The 26,139-nt window shown below is 41.0% G+C and overlaps 1 protein-coding gene and 1 pseudogene across 1 annotated transcript in view; one reads left to right on the top strand and one right to left on the bottom strand.

The window, feature by feature from the left end:
* Gna14 (G protein subunit alpha 14) overlaps positions 1–26,139 on the bottom strand; it is a 200,986-nt gene that overhangs the window by 156,366 nt on the left and 18,481 nt on the right. The window lies entirely within an intron of this gene.
* Positions 16,716–17,641, top strand: LOC100731303 (holocytochrome c-type synthase-like; annotated as a pseudogene).

Below are 26,139 nucleotides of genomic sequence, written 5' to 3'. Positions count from 1 at the left end.
AACATTCCACACAGAACTGCAGAAAGCAATCCTAAAATTCATATGGAACTAGAAAAGGTCTAGAATTGCAAATGTAGTTCTGGGCAATTTGACCAGGAGACATCACAACCCCAAACTTTAAGCTGTCCTACAAAGCTACTAAAATCAGCATGAGGTGGGGGACTATAGAATCAGTGGAATAGAATAGAACATACAAAAACAACTCCAGGCTCAGTCAGCTATGTTGTCTTTGACAAAGAAGTGAAATCCCTTTGTCAGAGGAAAGAAAACTTCTTTAACAAGTGATGCTGGGGAAACTGGCTCTCCACATGCAAAACGCAGAACTACACCCATATCTCTCACCATGCACTCAATGAAAATCAAAATGGTCAAATATTTAAACATTAGAACAGAAAATATTTAATCTTATAAAAGACAAAAATAGGTAAAACTCTTGAAGATACAGCTGTAGACAATGACTTTCTGGACAAAACTCAAACTGCACAAGAAATACCAAGAATCATCAAATGCGATACCATCAAATTAAAAAGTTTCTGCACAGCAGAAGAAACAACCAACACAGTGAAGAGATGACCTGAAGAATGGGAGAAATTTTGTCAGCTACTCCTCAGACAAAAGATTACTGTCTAGACCATGTAAAGAATTCAATAAGTTAGGCAACCCCCCAAATTTAAAGACCCAATTTAAAAATGATTTTTAAAAAGATACTTCTCAGATGAAGAAGTACAAATGACCAATAAATGCATGAAAATGTATTCAACAGTAATGGCCATTCAAAAAATGCAAATTAAAACCAACACCGAGATTCCATCTCATTCCAGAACGAATGGCTGTCATCAAGAAATCAATCAATAACAAATGCTGGCAAGGCCGTAGAGGAAAAAGGACCCTTCTCAATTATTAGTGGAACTATAAACTGATACAGTTACTATGGAAATAAATATGGAGGCTCTTCAAAAACTTAAAAATAGAAATTCCATTTGACTCAGTTATTCCCCTTCTAGATATCTTCCCCAAAGAGTTAAGAAATCATGTTACAGATACACATGCTCACCCATATTTATACCAGCACAATTTGTAATAACTAAATCTTGGGAACAGCCTAAAAGCCTATCAATACATGAATGAAGAAAGAAAATGTAGTGAGTGTCTGTGCACCATCCCGAGCCCCGGGAAATTAAGATCATCACTCCCAGTGATTAAGGAACCTCCCAGCTTCCCACCACACTGGAACAGCTCCGCAGGTCTTAGGACTGCCTGGGCCACCCCCAGTGACCCTCTCTTAGTCTTGGAAACTGGGCAGCCAGAGGTGAGTGTCTACGTACCATCCCAAGCCCCAGGTATTTAAGATCATCACTCCCAGTGGTCAAGGAACTTCCCAGCTTCCTGCCACACTCGACTAGCTCCACAGGTTTCAGGCCTGCCTGAGCCATGCAGTGAACTTCTCTCAATCCAGGAAACTGGGCAGCTGGAGTCCCAGGAGCTGAGGGCACACAAGATGATTTCCAACAGGCCCAGGGAAGTGTTTGAACCACACTGGAAACAGGGAAACATAGGAAAATGACAAAACAAAAGACCAAAATGCAACCTCAAACCCCCAGCCAATGCCAAGAAAGCTTAGGACCTATGTACATAGAAGAAAATATATGCCATACACCTGAAATAACTGAAATAAAGAAGCAACTGAAGCTTTAAAGGAATTCAAACTAGAATAATCTCCCAGGTAAAAGAAGAAATGATAAAAGTAATGAAAGAGAGGCTGAACACATCTAAAGACACAGTTAAAAATTAGAGGAAAAAAACAAAAAGAATCCCTAGATTAACAATATAAAACAGAATGCATGAAGCAGATTGAAAGAGATATACAGGAAATCAAAAATTCCATTGAAAGTTGTCAAAACTGCCTCAACAAAAGTGAAGATAGAATTTCAGACCTCAAAGACAAGATTGCAGCTAGTGAACAGGAAAGGAAAGATCTTTTAAAAATAACAAGGAATCAGGAAATAACAATTCAACAGCTGAAAGATGATGCAAAGAAAAACAGCACAAGATGGATAGGGATAAATGAAAAAGAAGGGGACAACATAAATGATATCAAGAGGATATTTAGAGAAGTAATAGCTGAAAATTTCCCAAACATGAGAATGGAAACTGACATTTGGATCAGTGAAGCATATAGAACTCCAAATAGCCATAACCAAAATAAAACTACACCCAGACATATAATAATCACCATGCCCGAAAGCCAACATAAGAAAAAAATATTAAAAGCTGTTAGAGAGAAAAGACAGATCACCTATAAAGGAAAACCTATCAGAGTCCCACAGACTTCTCAGCACAAACAATGAAGTCAGAAAGAACGTGGAGTGAAGTATTCCAGATCCTAAATGAAAATGATTTCCAACCTAGACTGATGTACCCTGCAAAACTGTCCTTCAAAATTGATGGAGAAATAAGATATTTCCATGACAAAGAACAGCTGAAGAACATGATCACCAAGCCAACCCTGCAAAGAATACTGAAAGACAGTTTAGGTACACTTAGGAAAAAACCACTAATCAAAGCAGACAGTTAAACAGAACGCAAAGATTAAAAATGCAACAGCAGGAAGATAACATGTCAACAATAAACCAATATATAACAGTTACAACCACTAATGTAAATGGTCTCAATGCACCAATTAAAAGAAACAGATGGGCAGAATGGATCAAGAAACAACATCCAACCATATGCTGTCTACAAGAAACCCATCTAAGCCAAAAGGAAACTCACAGACTGAAAATCAAAGGATGGAAAACAATATTTCATGCAACAGCAACCCAATAAAGGGAGGGGGAGCTATTCTATTTGCAGACAATATGAACTTCAAACCAAGAATGATCAGAAGAGATAATGAAGGTCATTATATACTGGATAGGGGAAAACTTCAAGAGGAAGACATAACAAGCTTAAATATGTATGCACCAAATTCCAGAGCACCCAGTTATACAAAGCAAGTATTAATAGAAATGAAAAATCAAATAAACAATAACACAATTATAACAGGAGACTTAACATACCATTGACACCAAGGGACAGATCAGCCAGGCAGAAAATCAGCAAAGAAATAACAGAACTGAATCACACCTGTGAACAAATGGACTTCATACACATATACAGAGTGTTCCATCCAACTACATCAAAATACACATTCTTCTCAGCAGTACATGGGACATTCTCTAAAAGAAGCCATATACTAGCCCACAGAACATATTTAAATAAATGCAAAAGAGTTGAAATTATCCCATGCATGTTATTGGATCATAGCACCATGAAACTAGAAATTAATGATAAAAGAAACTGTAAAAACCCCACAAACACATGGAAATTGAATACTCTTGAGCAATCAGTGGGTCACAGGGAAAATTAAAGAAGAAATTACACAATACCTACAAGCGAATGAAAATACAAATACAACTTGCTGGAATCTATGGGATGCAATGAAAGCAGTCCTCAGAGGAAAATTTATTGCACTGAGTTCCCACATCAGGAAAACAGAACGAATACAGATAAATAACTTGATGCTACACCTCAAACAGCTAGAAAAAGAAGAGCAAGTCAAGCCCAAAGCCAAAATAAAGGAGGAAATTATAAAAATCAGAGCAGAAATTAATGCAATAGAGACTAAGAAAACAATCCAAAGAATAATGAACAAAAGAATTGGTTCTTTGAAAGTGTAAATAAAATTGATAAGCCCCTAGCCAACCTTATTTTTAAAAGGGAAGAAAAAGCTCAAATTCATGCAATAAGGAATGAAAAAGGCAAAATCACTACAGACCCTATAGCAATACAGAAGATCATCAACACCAATTTCAAAAACCTCTACTCTCATAGGTTCAATAACACAGAAGAAATGGACAGATTCCTAGAAACATACGAAGTAACAAAGCTGGATCAAGAAGATGTAAAACTACTGAATAACCCAATTTCTATAAATGAAATTGAAAATGTAATTAAGTCCTTACCTACAAAAAAGAGCCCAGGCCCAGATGGATTCACTGTGGAATTCTACAAGAAATACAAAGAAGACTTAATGCCGACACTCTTCAAACTCTTCAATGAAATAAAAAGGGAAGCAATCCTCCCTAAGTCATTCTTGGAAGCAAAATATTACTCTAGTACCAAAACCTTCGAAAGACCCAACTAAAAAAGAGAACTACAGATCAATCTCCCTAATGAACACAGATGCAAAAATCCTCAATAAAATATTGGCAAATAGGATGCAGCAAATCATCAAGAAAATTATACACCACGACCAAGTGGGATTCATCTCAGGCATGCAGGGATGGTTCAACATATGTAAATCAATAAATGTAATCTACCATATCAATAAAGCCAAAAATAAGAATCACATGAACATTTCTATATTGATCAAGTCCAACATTCATTCATGATAAGAATCTTACAGAAAATTGGAATAGATGGTCTTTACCTCAATATGATAAAGGCCATCTATGACAATCCAACAGCCAGCATCATACTAAATGGCCAAAAACTGAAGACCTTTACCTTAAAATCAGGCACAAGACAAGGATGCCCCTTATCAGCACTCCTATGCAATATAGTACTGGAAATACTAGCCAGAGCAATTAAATAAGAGAGAGAAATAAATGGGGTAAAGATAGGAAAAGAAGAAAGACTGCTAGATATAATAAATTCAGCAATGTAGCTGGATACAAAACCAATACTCAAAAATCAATAGCATTCTTATATACTAATAACAAAGTCACTGAGAGAGAAATAAGCCACCCCTTTCATACTAGCATCCAAAAAAAAATGAAATACTTAGGAATTAATCTCACAAAGAAGTGAAAGAACTATACAGGGAAAATAATTCCCTGAAAACGAAATCAAAGAGCATCTCAGAAAATGGAAAGACATCCCTTGCTCCTAGATAGGAAGAATAAATACTGTGAAAATGGCCATTCTCCAAAAACTGTTATACAGATTCAATGCAATCCCAATAAAAATACCATCAACATACCTCATAGACCTAGAGAAATCACTCCTAAAATTCATCTGGAACCAGAAGAGACCTAGAATCACAAAGACAGTTCCAAGCAGTGAAGGCAAGACAGGAAGCATCATAATCCCTGACTTAAAGTTATACTACAAAGTAACAGTAGTAAAATCAACAGGGCACTGGAATCAAAACAGAGCTGAAGATCAATGGAATAGATTAGAAGATACAACCACAACCACAAACACACTCAACCACCTTATCTTTGATAAAGGAGCCAAGCAGGTTCACTGGAAGAATGACAGTCTCTTTAATAAATGGTGCTGGAAAAACTGGTTCTCCATATGCCAAAAACTAAAACTAGACCCATGCCTATCACTATGTACTAAATTAAAATCTAAATGGATCAAAGATCTGAATATTAAATCAGAAACACTAACTCTATTGAAAGATAAATTGGGTAAAAACCTTGAAGACATCGGGGTAGGCAGAGAATTCATGAACAGGACTCAAACTGCACGGGAAATACTTCCCAGAATGAATAACTGGGATCACCTCTTATTAAAAAGTTTCTGAATGTCAAAAGAAATCTCCAGCATAGTAACAAAAAAACCCACAAACTGGGAAAAAATCTTAGTGAACTGTCCCTCAGACAAAGGACTTTTGTCTAAAACATTATAAAGAATTTTAAAAAATCAGACCCCAAAATTCAAAGAGCCAATCCAAAAATGGGCATTCTGAGATGAATACACAGTTCTTAGATGAAGAAATACAAAAGGCAATACATGAAAAAATGTTCATCATCATTACTCATTAGAGAAATGCAAATTAAAACCATACTGAGATTCCATCTCACTCCTGAAAGAATGGCCAGGATCACGAAAACTACCAACAACAAATGCTGGAGAGGCTGTGGGGAAAAAGGAACTCTCCTGCACTGTTGGTGGGAGTGTAGACTGCTGCAACCATTGTGGAAGTCAGTCTGGAGATATCTCAAAAAGCTGGGATTGGAAGTCCCATTTGATCCAGCTATTCCACTTCTAGGCATATTCCCAGAAGAACTGAAAACATCAGACCACAGTGATATATGCGTACCCATGTTTATAGCAGCACAATTTGTAATAGCCAGATGTTGGAAACAACCTAAGTGTCCATCAACTGAGGAGTGGATAAAAAAGTTGTGGTATTTTTATACAATGAAATACTACAGTTATAAAGAGTGATCACATTGAGATATTTATAAATAAATGGACACAGCTTGAGACCATACTCATAAGTGAAATAAATCAAACTCACATGTATAAATACCATATAGTCTCCCTGGTGTAAGAAATGGTAAGAGTACAAAAAAGTATGTGGTAATCATGATTCCCTATTATATTGCTTTGAAGCCTTATTATGTTTTCATTCATTAGTTGGAATGGTTTTATTCTGGGTTGTTTGATTTTATTGTCTGTGATGGTATGGACAGCTACTTTGAAGAAAACAAGACATTATAATAGCTAGTGCTGATTTAATATCATCTGGTTTTGAAGTACCACCAAGCTTTTGTTCTTCTGTCTCCATTGGTTTTATCATGTTGTATCTTACTGGATTTTATTACGTGTGATAGTATAAACAAAATTTTTTATGGACAAGGATTAATATAGTAGCCATTGTTCATTTTCTGTTAGTTGGTTCTGAATGCCCTGCAATACTTTCATTCTCTTGAATGGTTTTATACTATTTCGTTACATTTGATACTACAGTATATGAAGGTATACTCAAATATTTCAAGGAAAGAGACACTATGGTAGCTACTATTATGTCAGGTTGTCTTGTGGTAAAACACTATGTTGCTTAAATTGTTCTGTTTTAACCTGTTTTGTTATGTCCTCTTTTATCTTAATCTTTTTAAATAAAAAAAATTTACCTTAAAAAATAAAGAAAGAAAATGTAGCATTTATACACAATGGAGCACTTCTCTGCCATAAAGAATAAACTTAGTTGTAATTCAGACACAGAAGCTTAAATATCACATGATTTTTCTTATATGAGAAAAAACACATTGAAATAAAAGACAATACGAAAAAAGGAGACAAAAAATTATAATCCAGTGTGCATAAAATACATAAAAGTGTACTTGGACTTAGTACAACTGTCTTACATGCTTTATATATAAAAACAAAAGAAGAGCCGCTTCCTCTCTGCCATGAGAAGGCGTCAACACAAGCCAGGAAGAGAAGCTTCGCAGACCTCTGACTGTGTCAGCGCCCTGATCTCGGCTTCCCGGCTTATGAAGCTATGAGAAACACGCGTCTGTGGTTTTAGCCACCCCATGTACAGTGCTTTGCTCAGTGGCCCAAGCCAATTAAGGCATCTTCCTTTCCTTACCCAGAAAAAAAATAAAGATTTTACATAGAATAATCTGAGTTTCTTTTGGTTTTCAGCAGTCCATGGCAGTAAAAAACAGGTCAGATTGCTGTAGAATCAGTGGGAAAAAACCTCGTGTTAATCACTGACAGACACACTGAAAAGGCAGGTGTAGGAATCAGAGTCAGCGATGCTGATGGTCCCTACAGCAGACACTACCCTAAACCCGTGAGCCCACTGTGACCTGCTGGAGCCATGGCTGGAGGCAATGACTCAAGCCAGCCTGGGTGGGAGCTGAAGCAGGGAAGGTTCTTAGAGGGCGCACACGGGTCACATCTGTTCAGACGCATCCTAGGCATCTATGATCTGACCTCCCATCCAAGATAAAGGTGCTGATTCACATAAAGGCCTGTTGCAGGAAGCAGCCTTCTCATTGTGTCCTTACACAGTAGAGAAAAAGATCTCATGCCTCTTCCTGTAGGGCACTAACCCCACTGGCCAGAGCCCCACCCTCAAGATTTCAATTAACTCTAATCATCTTCCAGAGGCCCATCTACAAATACCATCAGCATGGAAATTAGGGACTCAGCATCCAAACTGGGGATGAGGGGATGAACATCCAGTTCATAACATTTGGCCTCCCAAAATTCATGTCCTTCTTGAATGTGAAGAATGAGATATCTCACAAAGAGCATCCAGTGACAGGAGCACCCCGGACCCACAAACATGATGTGGCCACCTTATTGGGTTGGTAAGGCAGAGCACTGAACCAAAAGGACTGATTATTCTCACACCTTCACAGATAAAGAAGTTTGCCTTGCATGGTTTTAAACTCGCTTGGAAAATATCCTTTTGTTTTCTCTGCCCTCTCCCTTTTGGAATGGAAACAATGATCTACCCCAGTGGTGGTAAACCTATGGCACATGTGTTTTTCTTAAAAAAAAAAAAAAAAAGAGCTGTTAATGTACAAGTTGCTTTTTCTAAAGTAAAACTGTAGGGAACAGCACAAAACAGAGACAAGCCGAGACCACTGGGCTTGTGTGAAGGCACAGGGCTTGGAATTCATTGTGCCTGAGTGCAGGCAGACAGAGGGTGAAAAGGCCGTCTGCAGGGAACAAAGAGGAGTGGGCTTTTTTATAGGGCTTGAAAGAAGGCATGAACGTTAGACAAGAAGATCTTAGTAAACATCAGTGGCCCAAAGTTCTCTAAATGCTCAGTGCCTCAGTGGGCAACGTCCTTGGGGTGTCTGGTGTAAATGTCTGGGTGTCTTAGAAGATTCCAGGCTCCATCTTATCTCTCTTTATGATATCCTGTGTTTGCCGAGAGCACAGGTGCAGAGCTGGGTTTTCTCTGAGGACAACACTGCTGACAAACAGGTTGGGTACTGGGAAGGTCATGTCTAAGTGGAGCCTGACACTCCCAGCTTTTCATTATGGACAAAGGAGAAAGAAGAAAAAGGGAGAAGGGAGTTGATTCTCAAGACTGTTTACTGCATGACACTTGGGCTGAGTGGGCACCCTAGTGGGGAGGGGAAACCTGGGGGGCTGTTTCATATGGGGAGGAGGAGAAGAGCAACAACTGCTGATTAGTGATTGAAACTCAGTACTTGGGTTTGATTGCCGTGTTGGCATTTTGTGATAATTAAGTGGGTTTTGGGTTGTAGTTTGACACTAGGTCTCTAAAAGGTTCACCATCCCTGACCTATCTGATCCCTGTCCCACCACTGGATCTTGGAAGCACATCACCTGTCTGGTTTCACAGGTTTGCAGCTGAGAAAGAACTCTCTGTCTCAGGGTAAGGTGATGCCTTGAGTCCCACCTGCGCCTGACTGAATGGTATTCAGATGAAACCCTAGACATGAGTTGGTGCTGCAATGTGTTGTCCTCTCTGAGGGCTGGTCCTATTTCCCTGGCTTGCTGGAAAGGCATGCTCCTACAGCTCTCTTCACAGGCAACTCCATCCCTGAACCACTGGGTGGGGACATCCTGGCCTGCAGAAACCAGAGGGGCAATTCGACCTCTTGAGACACAGAACGAACCAGCCTGGCAACCTGGGCCTGCAGTAAGAATGGCAGTCCTGGTGATCTCTGACTTGATCTGGGTGAGGGCAAGGCTCACTTTCTCTTTCTTGAAGTACAAAGAATGCTCAGACCCAGTGGCCCTGTCATCTTAGCCTACAGAATCTGAAGAGTCCATTCTTCTTGTATTCTGTCCTGGTTTTTTGTTGTTTTCCCTATGTCCTTTAGTCCCAGGGAGAAGTACTTCTGTAGTATACTCCTGTCTGCATGCCTGGCTTTTGCTGAGAAATCTGTGGTTCACATCTATACCAATCTCTTCATTCAACAGTATGAAAATCACCCTTAGTATTTGCTTCAGGAAATCTTTTCCTATTCATGTATTTACATATTTATTTGGGGGTTTTTTGAGGCAGGGTCTTGCTATGTAGTCCACACTGTCCTTGAACTCACTGTGTGGTCCAGGCTGGCCTTGAACTTGCAGTGATCCTCCTGCCTCGGTCACTCAGGACTAGCTGGCTCAGACAAACTTCTTCCTCTCAGTTCCAGAGCCTGAAGGTCAAGATCAAGCACTAGCCAATTCTGTTCTTTGAGAGGGTCCCCTTCTTGGGGTGCTGCCACCCACCTGCTCATTATGTCCTCATAGGGTGGAGAGAGCACAAACATTTGGTATCCCTCCTTTAAACGTCTTGATCTCATGAGACCAGGGCCCCAATCCTGTGACCTTCTCTAACCCTGATGATTCCAAAGGCCTTATTTCCTGTACCATCACACTGATGGTCAGGGCTGCAATCACAGGGATTTGGGGAGGGACACAAACCTTCAGGCCATAGCATGCTCCTCTGCACTGACAAATTTAAAGCCAGGTGAACTTCATTTAACCAATAAATGACGGTCATACATCACCACCATGGTACTATCGATCAGAACAGAGAAGAACAAGAATCATCAACTGACAATATTTGTGAGATATACCAAGATTGAGTTCTTGTCTGTAAAGGAAGAGAGAGGATTAACACAAGTGCCCTTCTGCATTCCCACCAGCAACAGATGCCATTCTTGCTTGTATAAAAATGAACTTTGGTTTCACTTGTTAAGCTTTTTCTCTTCCTCTGTACTTCAGTCTTATTTCTCTTTTGTCAAACTAGGGCTTTAATAATGTAATGCAGAATGGATGAAGGGGAGGAGGATTAGAAAGACAGGAAATAAGCGGGTGACAGCGTGCTCTGATACCATTCCACGTGACTGGCAGCTCCAGTGCAGTTACACTGTTTTACACTTCCCTCTCACGTGCTTTTAAGGCAGCTACAATATTGGTGGCCAAGAGGGTAGCTACCACAAACCAAGAATGAGCAGAGATTTTACTTTGCTTATATGCTAGCAAGTTAATCTACCACAGTTTCCATGACGGTTTGTAGAAGACCTGAGATTCAGGGTCACAGAAGAAGGAGCTCTGTACCATATTTGCATAGGGAGGATCATGAGCATCTGCGTATTTATCAGTTACCCTGACCCAGATTCCCAGCAGGGCTTCATGAACAGGTCCAGATGGACACCTGAATGTCCAGCTATATTACAGGAGAGGAACTCAACTTAGGAACTTGAATTTTTTTATAGTGGCAATAGGCATGCTTATACTTTGCTCTGAAGAAAGATACCATCACTATATCCCATATTGTCTGCTATGCCAACACCCTTGAAGAGAGTCCCTAAAAAGAACAGCTAGGACCTCACTTGTAGGATGTGTGGAAACTTGACAAGCCCATGGAGAATTACCTCCCCATGATAGCAATGGAGACCAAAAGCAGAGATTTCAGAGAATGGATTTAAATCTTTCCCTCTGTATCGTACCCATCGCAGCCCTTTTATTATATATTTGGTCTCCAGAAGAAAAGAAAAAAGAAGCAAAGCCAAGATAGTCAAAGTGGTAATAAATTTCTCCATTGGTGGACTTTACTAATGTTCTTGAGGTTACCTCCACCTAATATTCAAGTTGAAACTGGAAGAGGATGAATGATCCAGTGTGATAGCACACTTTTCTATAATCCCAGCACTCGGGAAGCTGAGGGTGGAGGATCGCTGTGAGTTCCAGGACAGCCTGGGCCACACAGTAAGTTCAAGACCAGTCTGAACAACACTGCAAGCCCCTGTCTCAAAAAACAAAAGAAACAAAACAAAATAAAACCAAACCAAACACCAGCTAGCCTTTGGGTTTCTACAGTGATCTACAATACTAGGAATACAAATGCTCTCAAAATTCTCTCATGATCTGGAAGTTTCTAAAAAGTTACCCTCAAAATGCAAAGAAATAAGGCCCATAGCAATGCACATTTTTAAAAAATTACAGCAAGGTACTGTGGTACATACTTGTAATCTCAGCACTCTGGGATGTTGAGCCCAGTCTGAGAAATTTAGCAAGATCCTATCTCCAAGTAAAAAGTAATGAGATTTGGGGCTGTAGCTCAGTGCAAAAGTTCTGAGTTCAATAAAAAAAAAAAAAATACAAAACAGGAAATAAATGATATTGTCACTATTATCAAGAAAAGAATTATTACTCAATGGTTATGACAGCTTTATGAAAGACCTATACAAATTATCTTATTTGATTTTACAATAAGAAAATAAATGGAGTCCCAAAGAAACCAGTTTACACACCAGAGGCCAAGGAGACAATAGTTAAAAAGTAGACACAACGAAACAGCTCCTATTCAATTCACCATTTCGCACTCTTAACAGGACAAACAAGGATTACACACACAAAGACTCAAAACTGCCTGTGTCCTCTAATCATTCTGTGTCTACTGAGAAGTGTTTCCTATGTGGAAAGGCACAGCCTGCATTGTCTGGGGGAGATTAACACACAGGCCAGCAAGCTAAAAGGGAAGACTCCCCCTCTGCCCCTCACAATGCAGGTGACAACAACCAAGAGGCTTGCAGCTGGACAGGATAAAAAGGGAAAGAAAAAGTACAGGTTTTCACTTGGGAAGAGTCTCAGGGTCTGCCACCGCCTTTGGGTATCAGTCTCTAAACACCCAGGGCAGACTCACTGACAACTCTGCGGTCACAAAGCCTTTGACTGCGGACTAGTGCTGCCTTCCTGACCCCTCCTGTTCTGCACCTCGCATCTTCCTGGACTCAGCAGCCACTGGATCCTCTGGCTCTCCAGGGAGCAGATGGCCATAGTGGATCCTTCCACCTCTGATTCCCCTGGACAGGCACTTCCTCTGACCCAGTAAGCCTCTGTAATAGCCCTTGAATAATTATACATACATTTTATATTGATTCTGTTCCTCCAGAAAACTCTAACATGTCCCCAAAAGACCAAGACTAGCAAGCAGCCCCAGTGAGAAAGCTATGTGACAATTTCCCCTCTGTGATGCTGTTCTTCATATCATCCCTCCAGCAGGAGAGCAAGCCAAAATGCAGTCTGCCTTTGCAGACCAAACACCACTCTCAGAACTCAAGCTCTTTAAATCTCTAACCAGACAAAACATTTGAACAAACATACAAAAACAAAAAGTAAATAACAATCCAAAATGCCAACAAACAAGAGAGACACAAGGGCAAAAGAAAGGAAGTCAGACACCCCCTCCTGTTCAAACCATCACGAGCTCTCCTCTCAGACCTGGCAGGACAGCTACCACTAAAAAACCAAACACAACAAACACTGTGAGGGTGCAAGGGTAGAGAAAGCTTAGTGCACTGTGGCAGGAATGTAAACTGGTACAATCTTTATGAAAAACAGTCTGCACGTGCCTCAAAAAGTTAAAATTAGAACCACCATACTCACCAGTCATATTCTGGGTAGTTTTTCCCAAAGACACTGAAATCAGTGTTGGCTTCCATGTTCACTGCTGCATTGTTCACAACAGCCAAAGTACAAAGACAACCTGAGTGTCTACGGATGGGTAAAATGTGATACATATACATATACATATAATGGAATGTTATCCAGCCTCACAAAAGGAGAAAACCTTACCACTGTTCTACTGTGAACAGACATGGAGCACATTTGCTAGGTGAAGACAGGAGCAGAAGGAAATGTTGCAGCATCTCACTGATGTGCTGGTGTGGCTAGAATCTAAAATGTCCCCCAGAGTCCATGTTGATGGTTTGGCCCCCAGTGCAGTAAAATTCAGAGCAGGGCATTGGGCAGAGATTGGCTAACGAGGGTTCTGACCTCTCTGATGGCCTAATTCATGGATGGGTTTGTCGGAACCATTAGAAGGGACAGAAATTTAGGAATTGGTCTCAGTTGAAGCGAGTGGGCCTTAAGGGTACACCCCGGGGCTACATTCAGGCCCTAGCCTGTCCTACTCCCAGCCTTGTTTCCTGGCTGCCAGAAGAGCAGCTCCCCCTGACAACCTAGCACAATGTCACTGCCTCACCACAGGTCAACAAGGAGGGGCTGGGGACTGAAAGCTCTGAAAGCAAGCTGAAATAGAGCCTTCCTCCTCTAAGCTGAGTTATCTATTATTTTAGACATATGAGAAGGATGAAATAGCTCAGACTCATAGACACATACACTAGAAAGAAAATTAAGTTTCACCGACGCAAGATAAATTCTGGACGTCTGCCTTACGGCATAACTAATACCACCACAGCATACGCAGGACAGATCTCGTGGGAAGTGCTTTCCCTCCAAAAGCAGTAATAAAGGGGGAAGGAGAAAATGTTAAGCAGCATTATGGGTTAGAGCCCGAATGTGCCCGAGCCCCATTTGTGCAGAGGTGGCGCACCTGGAAGATGACTGGATTGCGGGAGCACTGTTCTCATTAGTGCGGCAGTCCACTGATGTGCCCTTAGGTAAATGTGCTGTTAGGAAGGAGGATCTAGGCAGCAGTGGAAGGTCACTGCAGTGTGACAGGGTGCACCTGGTGTATGTCCTTCTGCAGCTCCTCCCTCTGTGTCTCCCGGCTGCCATGGGATGAGCACCGTCCTTCCCCCAGACCCCTTTACCATGACATTTCTGCTTTGCAGCTGGTGCACCATAAACTGAGAACATGAGCCAAACTAACCCTCTCCTCCCTTAAGCTGTGGTTGTCAGATATTTTGTCCCAGCAATGAGGACAGTAAGGCAGGAAGTGAAGAAATGTCTCTGTCCTTAATGTTGGAAATGCTTCCCATGGTGGATGATGGGCTTCCCAAATGGATTGAGTTGTATACATTAAATATGTACAGCTTTCTAAGTGTTATTACAACATGGCTCTTTAAAAACTCATTTATGAGACAACCTTACAAAACATGAATATTAGGAAAATTCCATCCTCATTTGCATAGGTTGTTGATTTACCACTAAATCACCCCTAATACTTCATCTCCTCTTCCTTCCCAAGGTGCAGTCCTGTTGTAAATGTCCATTAAGGATGTGCCTTTCCCAAACTGTAAAGGAAACCGTAGCTTGTAGACTGTACACTGTCTTGTAGACTGACTGTACCAGTCATGAGAGCAGCGAGAAGTCACAGCTATCATTCTCATTCACAAATAGAGTGGGTTAGTCAGAGGATGCCAGGCTGTTACAAAAACAAGTAAGCCTAAAGCTCTCCGTGATGTTACTTATCTTTCACTGATGCACTGAGGTTCAGTGCATATGTTTGTGAGTGGGCAGCTTTCCTCCAAGAGGCAACTCAGAGCGCAAAGCATTTCTTCATTTGTAACTCTGCCCTCACTAACTGCTTCAGAGACAAGCTCAGGAAGAGGCAGAGTGATTTGCAAATGGGAGATTAATTATGAGCCAGGCCAGAAGTGGGACCACCGTCCACCCTCATTCCGATGACCAACAATAGATATAAATCCCTTCCACCTCCTTGTGTCCATCAAACAGGATCAGTCAAACCACTCTGTTCCTCAGTCCTCAGGGTACCAGGGTCAGAGCCCCACTGCTCAGTGTTTTATCAATAAATTCTGGGCCACTCGGTGAGCACTTGTGACACTGTATCACTTTCAAATAAACACAGCGAGGCACCTAACACAGACCTTTTCTCCAGTTCTTTCTCTGGCTTTACAAAATGCCAAAGGGGATATTTCCCCATCCGCTGCTTATCATCACGGCTCCTGATACCACCAACAGAGAGAGAAGCCATCCCTGAATGTGCTTAGCCTCAACATTCCCTCCCAAAAGCCCCAACACTGACACTGAACCCTACGGTCTCTCTCTCTCTCTCCTCTTCCCAACTCCCCTTGCATATCACTAACCTTCTCTCTGTATCATCCTCTGCCTTGGTTCTCACATGGAGAACACATGGGCTGAGCCAATAAGAAACATTCCTTTCCCGAAAGAAATCATCAGGGCCAGTAGATTCCAAATACTCCCATAGTTATAATAAGTGCCTTAACACAATAAAATCAGTTGAAGTCAGCCTGCCTCCTAAGGATTATGAACTTGGAAAGACCAGTGGATTTAAAAGTAATTTAGCTGAGCATCCATTTATGTTTATCAACCTTATTTGTCTCTGTACCTGCAGTTCTCAGCACAGCAGAGGTTCTTAACTATCTGACAGATAAAGGCAAATGATTTATGGAAATAGGTGTAACAGCAGCAGTATCATAAGACTTTCACATAGTAAGCAATGTGATGGGCACCTGACCCCATCAGCTCTGATCAAAGTAGGCTCCAATGTTTTAGTGAACTCGAACTTTTCCAGGGTGTTTTAGAAATTATGCCAAGTTAATAGGATGTCAGGGAGGCCTGCTTTTTAAGTCAGTAAGGGAAGTCCATTTTAAGGAACATTTTTTTCAGGGTAGACTATGCTGTCCCCCCTCTAACTTAGGTAAATGCCACCTCACTAACAAAATGTTGTGATCAATTCTCGTCACCTGCAAGCATACTTCCCGAAGTGCTAGCCCTCAGGAAATGGCACTTTCTGCTCGCCTCTCCCACTCAGCATGTATTTTCTCCTGCTGTGGATCCCCATCTACGTTTTGTGTCTCCTGGGAGAAGGAACCCTACTTACGAGCAGAATAACTATACAGGACAGAACATGGAGTGTTCCCTACCCAACTCTGAAGGCATTTCTGTTTCTTCTACAACCTGTTTATCATCATCACGCACAGTCCTGGCCTTGGTAAATCTCACCTTAGCGTTGGTTGAAAGTCAAATTAATTAAACACTTAAACAATGTGTGCATTTCAAAATACCCATGGCTTCACTTTGCATAAAAGCCTTTGAAGTACAACAGATGAATCAGTTTTTCTGGTTTTGGTTTTTATCAGAAAGAGACTCCAAGTTATAGATGATAATACAGGGTCTGAGGGAGAGCAAGGTCTTTTCTTGTTGTCTTAGAGTAACTCAGATATTTTGTGTCTTGGACTCAGACTACAACTTATGGCAAAAATGCAGGGCCTAGCTGAGCTACAACGCCAGTTGTGACCAACGCGACAGCGGTGACCCGCTGGACATTTAAAATTGTTTGGAGTCAACACTTTGATTCCAGCCATGGGTTTGTCAGCATCTACTCCTGCTGTTGCAGTTCAGACCCCAAAAGCTTCAGATCATCAGACAGCATCACCACCTTCAGGATGCCCAATGCATGAAAGGAAGAGTCAAGGCTGTCCAGTAAGTGAGGAACCATCCAGTCCAACTAGTGACAGCAAAACTTACTCTGTGCCTGCCCACCAGAATCGAGCGTACGACTATGTGGAGTGCCCCTTTACCCATGCCAGGGCCGATAAGGAGAACCTGGATCCTTCAAATCTGATGCCACCACCTAATCAAACACCAGCCCCAGATCAGCCGTTTGCTTTGTCTACGGTCAGAGAAGAATCATCCATTCCAAGAGCAGACTCGGAGAAAAAGTGGGTCTACCCTTCGGAACAGATGTTCTGGAATGCAATGTTAAGGAAAGGGTGGAGGTGGAAGGATGAGGATATTAGTCAGAAAGATATGTATAATATCATAAAGATTCACAATCAGAATAACGAGCAGGCCTGGAAGGAGATTTTGACGTGGGAAGCCCTTCACACTGCGGAGTGTCCTTGTGGTCCCTCATTGATCTGATTCGGAGGGAAAGCAAAGCAGTATTCACAAGGGCCAGAATTCGTTCCTGGATGGGGTATGAGTTGCCTTTTGACAGGCATGATTGGATCATCAACTGCTGTGGGACGGAAGTTAGATACGTGATCAATGACTACGATGGTGGCGAAGTGAACGAGAACTACCAGTTCGCCATCCTGGATGTGCGCCCCGCCTTGGATTCGCTTTCTGCTGTATGGGACAGAATGAAGGTTGCTTGGTGGCGCTGGACGTCATAACCAATGTTTTGTTTGTGATGGAAAAATATAAACTATTTTTTTCTGAAGGGTACATTATACTATTTCCCTAAACTGAGTCCCACTCATGATTTAAGAAGAGTTTGAAGTGGGCAGACACATTTCATGGTTTACTTAGTGAGAGACACCCTCTCCATTAACCTCTGGGTCCTGTTTGCCTTGCACTCCGTAGCAGACCATTTTAAGTTTTCCTCCCGCTTCATTCAGGTGGGCAGCAGTCTTTTGGCTTTCCCTTTGACTTCGCTATTGCTTGGTTAGTTCGTCTAAAAAAGTCTTAACTTCTATAAAAGAACTTTTGAAAAATGTTCAGAGTTGTCTTGTTTTTTTCAGGAATGAGATGTAAAACCAGAAAGTCAGTGCAATGTTCATGAACTTTTTCCTGGTCAAGTATTATAACTGAAACTTAGAAACAAGACATAGTTACACTTTTTAAAAAATGACCAATAATTCTAAAGACCCTGCAATGTAGTAGTAGCCCTGAACGAAATGTAAAGGTATATACTGCAAATGTATTCAGCAAGAATAAGCATGTCTCAGCTCTCCAAATTTTCATTAAGTGAGTTTTTCACACTGGACCTTGTTATAGAAATTTAAGCCACCGGGAAGCAGTAATCCACATATTTTGAACACGTATTTTAACTTTAGATTTTTCCTCTTTATTCCTATAATTCTAATTTGTAAGTCTGCTTCCCCCAAAACAGGTATCATTGTCCCTGGTATTTGACAGGTCACCCCAACTTGGAGCTCCATTCCTTCCCAGCCGGGGAGCTTTTCTTCCAGTCGACTGAATCCAAACCCTGAGAGCACGGCTGAAGTCACAGAGCCAGAGCTGATCCCTCTGTAAACCATGAGGACATTTGGCTGTGGGTTAAAGTTCACAAGAAGAGTGTTTTTTCTCAAATGTAGAGTATTTGCATCAATTCAGAGTCTTGAGTTTGTTTTTGTTTTAAGGAAGCTCTAAATTTGCTGTTGGAATTCTTTGTTTCAGTAATCCATGGACTGGTTATTCTAATTATAGCAGCATGTTGCAAATGATTGTTTTTTCTTCATTGCTGTTAACATTAAATCTTTCATTTTTCCTGAAAACTAGTGTTAAATTAGTGGATGGAACTGGCAGTCTGAATGATTATCTTGCTGTGGATTTCTTTGTTATGTCAGTTGTGTGGGATTTTAAAAAATCAACAATTTTAAGTTGTACATGTCAAATATTTATATTTTTTTAAATAAAGCTGATAGTTAATGGTTTTGAAAAATAAAAAAATAAAAAATAAAAAATAAAAGAGAGTGCAGGGCCTGTCTGAAATCTCATAGTTGTTATCCACAGAGTAAGATGGGTGAACAGAGCTGGATCTGGGGCAGGCACGGTGAGATCCAAGCCAAGTACGCAAGGACGTGTCAGCCCACATGCTGGTTACTGTAACACATGCCCTACAGCGCTCACACAAGGTGGAAATGTAATTCGCACAAAAGTTAAAGGACGTGTGGAGCACCTGCAAGTGAAGATTAGTTTACCCAACCTCCTACTTAGTGTGGGAAGACCGGACTTCCTAATTTTACACAGTATGGTCAGGTAGGACTATGGGTGTTACTCAGAAGATTTAACCATGAGAATGGCATAGCATGGGTGCTGACTGACAAATGACATGCGGTCCCACTGCGGGGACTGAAGCAGAGTGAAGCAAGCTCACTGTGTGCAAGACACCATGCCTTAGCTGTGAAGCAGAGGATGTCTGGGACCACCCAGCAGCAAGGCTCCATGGCTGGCCAGGTGGCAAAGAGGTCTCAATCCTGATGACCGGGGTCATATAGATGTGTCACCCTGAAAAGGTCTATTGAAATATCCAATGTAACTGCTGACTCACTATCTCAATCAAAGCTACTAAGTCACACAAGCCCAAATCCAAAGATCTTCCTCTCTCCGTCTTTTGCATATTCTTGGGCTATCATAACACCTAATCAACTACCGTCAACACATATATCGAGTCTAAGCAATTCGGTCTGCCTCAGTTCATCTTCTGTTGTGATGAAAAAATGAAATTCAGTAATTCATAAAGAAAAGTGTATTTGGGGGTCACTTTTGGGATGCTGGGAAGTCCGGCAACACAGTGTCAGTGAGGGCTCTGCCCTGCTTCGAGCAGGAAGCCAGGTGGTATACAGGAAAGGCAGAAAGTGCAGGATAGACTCGCTTTCTAGCAGCTGCTTCTTGCAGTGACCCCACGAACACACGTATAGACATTGATCCAATGGTCTGATCACCTCTTCAAGCCCTGCCCTTCCAACTGTAAAGAGCGAAACAAAGGACAGGAAACAGGAAGCCGGAAAACAGATCTTTTCCAGTGAGAAGGGGCCAAGAGATGAAGGGACTCTGGGTAACTACTGTAAAGGTAAGAACACACAGCCTGTTAACTACTGTCATTCTCCCAGTATTTTGTTATGGAATTTTGGTTTACCTTTTTCCCATAAAATAAAAAATTTTAAAAAGAGATGAAGGGAGAGGAAAAGGGAGGAAAAAGAATTAAGATGTGTTACATACACATTTCATCTCTTCATAGGGAGTGTAGCCAGTATGTAATACAAACATGTACTAATAAAATATGAGAACTGAGAAAAAATATATATATATTTTTTAAACTAAGTTTCCACCTCCTAACACTGCCAAAATAGCCATCAGATTTCAACCCGAGTTTCAGAGAAGACAAACCACGAGCCATCACAGCATTCCCCCTTCCTGCGTTCCTCCCAGTCACTAGGACAGGCCACCTGGACAGTTCCAAGGCCCTTGTTTGTCATCCCTGCTTCCATCCTTACCAGATGCAGTCAAAATTGTTTTTTAAAAAGCCACTGCCCACGGTCAATCCTTGCTCTCCTTGGCCTCCTGTAACAGTGACCCCGAAACCCAAACTCCTGCTTCTCCAGCCCTGCTTCCTACCATGTCCCCTCCCACTCGGCTCCAAACAATGCATTCTTGTTCTTTCGCAAACTCTCCAAGCTCATTTCCACCTCCAGCTGTCCCAGCCCAGGACACCGCCCACCCTGTACTGGTTCCCCGTGTCTTCAGCTAGCTCATCCCGTCTTCTGCACAACCTCTTCCGCCTCCCCTGAAATGAGAAACCTGGTCACGTGGTCTCTGAACCCTTTGCTCAGCTTTCTCTTTCCTCCCAGTCTGTACCTCACCATGACCACTCATCTGCTCACTCTTACACCACAGAGTAAAGACCATGACAGCAGAGGTCCTGAAAAAAGGCCCACAGTGAACTCCAGATGTTTAAAGGAACTACTGAGTTTTTAAACCTCCTGAGGCACCATCACTTTCTGAAAGACTCTCCGGTATACACACACTGTCTTGATGCTGCTTTGCCTTTGTATTTCTTAAAGGATAACTTAACTATGACTTTTATCCTCAAATGCACTTATTTTTGGTACTGGGAATCGAACTCAGGACCTCACACTTGTCAAACAGGTGCTGTGCCACTGAGCTAAACCCCCGGCCCTGCACTATCAATGTTACTTAAGCAGATAAAAAACAGCTAATAGTAGACCACTTTCATAGTACAGGCGATTCCCTGCATAGATTCCTAGGATTCCAGAGAGCAGACTTCTGTGATGTCCCGTCACTCGGGCTTCCTGGCCGCTCTCTGGGTTTGGGCTGTGCCACCCAAGACGGCAGGTGGCAGGGCATGCATGTGAGCTCCAGAGCAGCTCACGCACACCAGCCCACAACGACCTCATGAACAGTGCAGCTGCCTCGCTGACGCCTTTTATTATATATTACTTGTGGAGTGGTTATATTGCCATACTTAGGTTACATGTTGAATAATTACATTTACTATTCAAATAATTTTAGTAAACTGTATGATTAAACTGAATTTCACCTGTTTGTGCCTTTTAAAAATGTGTTTATCTGAAATTTTTAAATTACACGTGCTGTGCCTCTGCGCAGCTCACATTCTGTCCCCATCACACAGCACGTGCTTGGCGACTGAAGTGCTCACCTGAAGTCCCGCTGAGCTGTCACAAAAGCCCCAGCAAAGCAAGCCAGAGCCCCACTCACTCATGCTTCTCCCCGTGGCCACGCAGTGGGTCCTCTTCCAGGGGCAGTGGGGGGACGGGCCAGGCCTTCTCACCTCTCTTTACCATAGTTTCCTCATCAGGAAAACGGAAAGGTGTATCACAACTCAACAGTCTGCCAGGACCGAACGAATCCACAGGTAGAAGGCATTTAAATTGGTGTCTGCATTTCTCAGCGCTGCGGGAGTTTGCTGCCGCTATTGTTACTAAACGTGCATCTGCTTTCAATCAAAGGCCAGAGGGCTCTTAGGTAATGATGAACGAGTCCATTCACAAGTTGTTTTTATTAATAGACATTTCTAAACCAGAATGCCAGCCAGACTACTAACTTATTTCTGTCCCTGACAAATCCTTTTGAATACACTGAGATTATTGTACAACTAAAGTTCCATGTTACATGTAAACAAGGAAACAGGAACTCTATTTCTGCCACCTGTCACCAAGACAAACAACTAGATTCTATTTCTCCACTGGAGGTATACTACTCACAGACACACACACACACATACGCGCGCACACGCGCACACATACATACACACAAGTCAGCATCTACCTACAACAATAAAGGTAACTGATGTTCCCCATGACAGTTGCCATGGAAACTCGGAGCTGCACAAATTTAAGAGAGCAGAATTCAGTCTCTTGAATTTACTTATGAGGAACTGTGATTTCCTGACTTGGCAAGGCCCACACTACAAATTCGAAGCCATACAAGGACTTACATCAAAGATGTAACTCATCCATCCACAACTCATCCATCCACAAAGCTTTAGAGTTGATACCCAGCATTTTCAGGTAGTTGAAAGTTTAAAAGCACTAAAAAGAAAATTCATTAAGGGAATGATGTAACAGATATAATAAGGAATGTTGGGAATTCCAGTTGAAATAAAAGTTAGAAATATGATGCAATAATTAAACTGAGTTTCTTCCCCATGATGATAATTAAAACCCCCTCTGCTTTGGCCATCACTAGTCTGCTTGAAGAGAAAGATGAGTTTAAACAAATTTCAGATACCCCCTGATCAACAACTTAAACAAATGACGATGGGTGGTATAATGTTTCTTTGCCATTTTCTGACTGCATTGTAGATACAATTGATTTAATTATCCCAATGGCAAATTCAAATTGATTTGTAAGTGTCATGTTAGATTACCCGGTGGTGGTGGTGGTGACTGGGGTGTGTGTGTGTGTGTGTGTGTGTGTGTGTGTGTGTGTCCACAGACATGCACACAGCATCAATCGGCTTTGCAGGGCTGTGCCTAATTGGTAGACATGCCTTTAGCGTGTAACCTTATCCTGATGTGTTTATGCCAAATAAACCAAGGCCTCCCTCAAAGCCAACACCTGCCCCATCCTTCCTTACAGCCACAGATTAAATTACTAGGTAAGGAAGACTCCTCACTGAATGGCAATTTGGAAATGGTCAGAGAAAGTGGGAGTGGTTCTCTCATGCTTGAGCTCCTTTAAACCAACTGCAATTTCATGTCAACAAAAGCCAGACAGAATGATTCCATCAGCTTTTAACCTTTTAGAAAAAAGTAGCATTAGGGGCTTGGGATTTAGCTCAGTGGCATAAGCGCCTGCCTTGCAAGCGTGCAGTCGTGAGTTTGATACCTGGCGCCTATTTAAAAAAGAAAAAAGAAAAAAGTAGCATTGTCTGAGCCCAAAAAACTTGCTTTGAAGATGTCAACTGGTAAAGTGTTCCAGAGTTCTGTGGTTGTGACTAAGAGGTTCGCAGATTTCATTTGTTCTGTTTTATCTTGCTCTTTAGTTCATTCTTAAATAGCTTAAACTTTCTATCAAAAGAGAAGAACTATGTATATCAGGTTAATAAAGATATGTTAAAATAAAAGGTAACCAAAAAAGAACTTGGGAAGAATATCCCTAATCTAAAATACTCCAAAATCTGAGATTTTCAGAGTTGACATGATGCCACAAATAGAAAATTCCACACCTGACTTCATATCATAGGTGCACAAAATTTCGGTATAAAACTACCCTCAGGTTATGTGTAAAAAAACATGCGTTTTTGAAACACAGTACTTAAATGTTTAGACTTCGGTCTCATCTCCAAGATAGCTCAGGAAAAATTCCAAAATACAAAACACTTCTAGATAAGGTTTCAAGCATTTTGGATAAGGGATACTCAGTTTGTATGGGTAAGCGTTAAGAAACTATCTTGCATCCCTTGAATCTGAGGTCTAAACTTTATTCATGTTAAATGACAGTGAAAGAATTTAAAATGCTGGTTCTCAGACAGCTAAACGAAACCAGGAAGTATAGAAGCTCTTCACTAATTAGGTACTGAAGAAACGAGTTACCAAAGCAAGTGAATGTGAGCCCGCAATAATTACGCAATAATTAGTGGTTTAAAAATAGTGATAAAAAATGGAATAAAGGGATAAGTAATGGTTTGAGGTGTAAGAAAGTGAATGTGCTTAAAGAATAATTTGGCTCCAATTGTAAATATTTTGCTGGTTGGGTTGAATTATGCAAGCACCCAAAAGGTGAGTAAGTAAATCAAACACATAATAATAATATTCTTAAATTAAGATTAAGCAGGGGCTGGGGATTTAGCTCAGTGGCATAAGTGCCTGCCTTGTAAGCAGGCAGTCTTGAGTTCAATCCCCAGTACCAATAAAAAGGAAAAAGACAAAAAAAAAAAAAAAAAAAAAAAAAAAAAAAAGATTAAGCAGTGAGGCATGGTGACAGATGCCTGCACCTCCTAGCTCCTCGGGGATCTGAGGCAAAAGAATTACATGTGCCAGAACCAGCCTAGGGAAAACAGAGGCCAGCTCTGTAAAAAATAATACACAGTAAATATAAATTAGCACTGAATTTTTTGATGCTTTAAGATATTTGAATGTGATTTTAAGTAGTCTATCAGTTGTGATTAATTTATGAGTTAATACTATAAATTTACTATAAATGTGATTATGTTTGACTTTATTTAGCAACAGCATTTGAATGTTCAAGAGAGTAAGATTTCTTTAATTTATAACCTTAGATTCATGAGAGTCACCAAAGTCACTTACATGATTAGCATTTGCTTGCCAATTTTTCAGAAAAATACATTTCTCAAAAAGGAGTATTTTTCAAATAATTGAGGATACCTGGGTATTTACAATGTGTAGCTACACTTCTAAATGTTTAAAGGCAATTTTAAAATTTACTAAAGTAATAGTATTTAACTTAGTAACAAATTTAAAAATAATGAATTAAGTGAAATGCATGTTTCTATGTTTCACAAAACTTACTAAATTCAAGAAAACTTAAACAGAGCTCGAAGGCTTAAGAAAACTAAGTCTTTATATTTTTCAGCTTTAATAAATTCAATATCGACTAAAACAAGCAGCTACAAGCGTTTCTTTGCTCCCAGCGAACCCCTATCAAATATGTGAAAACTGCACTGCAGGAAAACACCAAGCGTCCTGTGAACCTCCGTCACACCAACACAGCGCAGCAGCAGCCACCGGTGGTGAATGCGTCGCCCTCCCTCTGTCTCCCACCGCAGGTCTTCAGTCTTAGACTTGCACACAATTTGGAAAGAACTCCCAGGTGTAATGTTTAGTATTGAGAGTAAGCTAAGGTGAGTAGTATTTTGTTAGGCTGCCAGCCTAGCTGCTGTTATAAAAGGGACCAGTCGTTCATTGTTGAGGGTTACCATAGCTACTTCAAGTACCAGAAATGCAGGCCTTTACTTTTTATTGGTGGATACCAGTAAGACAGAATTATGACATTCGTTTCAGTACATTGTTTCATGCTACAACCCATTCTGACCCCTTTATGTGTCTCCCTTTTTTCCTCCTCCCTGTTCTTTACCTCTCAAAGTCTGCCTTCTAGTTTCTTGCCATCTCTCCATTCATTCATTCATTCGTGCATTTTAGATTGTTCACATGAAAAATATCATGTCATATTTAACTTTGTGAGGTTGGCTTATTTTGCCTAACATGATGGTGTTCAATTCCATCCATTTTCCTGCAAATGACATGACTTTGTTCTTCATAAATGAATAGTATTTCATAAATGCAGGCATTTTATATCATGCTGCTTTTGCATCAAACATCCCATTTCCACCAAAAAGACCAAAATAGCAAAAGCGATTCTGCGCGACAAAGGCAAGGCTGGGGGCATCATAATACCCCATGTGAAATTATGCTACAGAGCTACTGTGATAAAAACAACATGGTACTGACAAAAACCAAAAACAGGCCAATGGAACAGATTAGAAGATGTGGAAACTACTCCAAGTGCACTCAGGCACCTGATTTTTAACAAAGGGGCCAATCACATTCACTAGAAGAAAGACAGCCTCTTTAATAGATGGTGCTACAAAAACTGGCTTCGCACATGCTAAAGTCTAAAATTAGACACATGTCTATCACCATGCTCTAAACTAAAATCAAAGTGGGTCAAAGATCTAAATATTAAAACATT

Source organism: Cavia porcellus, unplaced genomic scaffold, assembly GCF_034190915.1.
Source record: "Cavia porcellus strain 051 isolate PalLab524CR breed Dunkin Hartley unplaced genomic scaffold, mCavPor4.1 scaffold_1, whole genome shotgun sequence".
Taxonomy (NCBI): domain Eukaryota; kingdom Metazoa; phylum Chordata; class Mammalia; order Rodentia; family Caviidae; genus Cavia; species Cavia porcellus.
The sequence above is the reverse complement of the archived record's forward strand: the minus strand, read 5'-3'. Positions and strand labels throughout refer to the sequence as shown.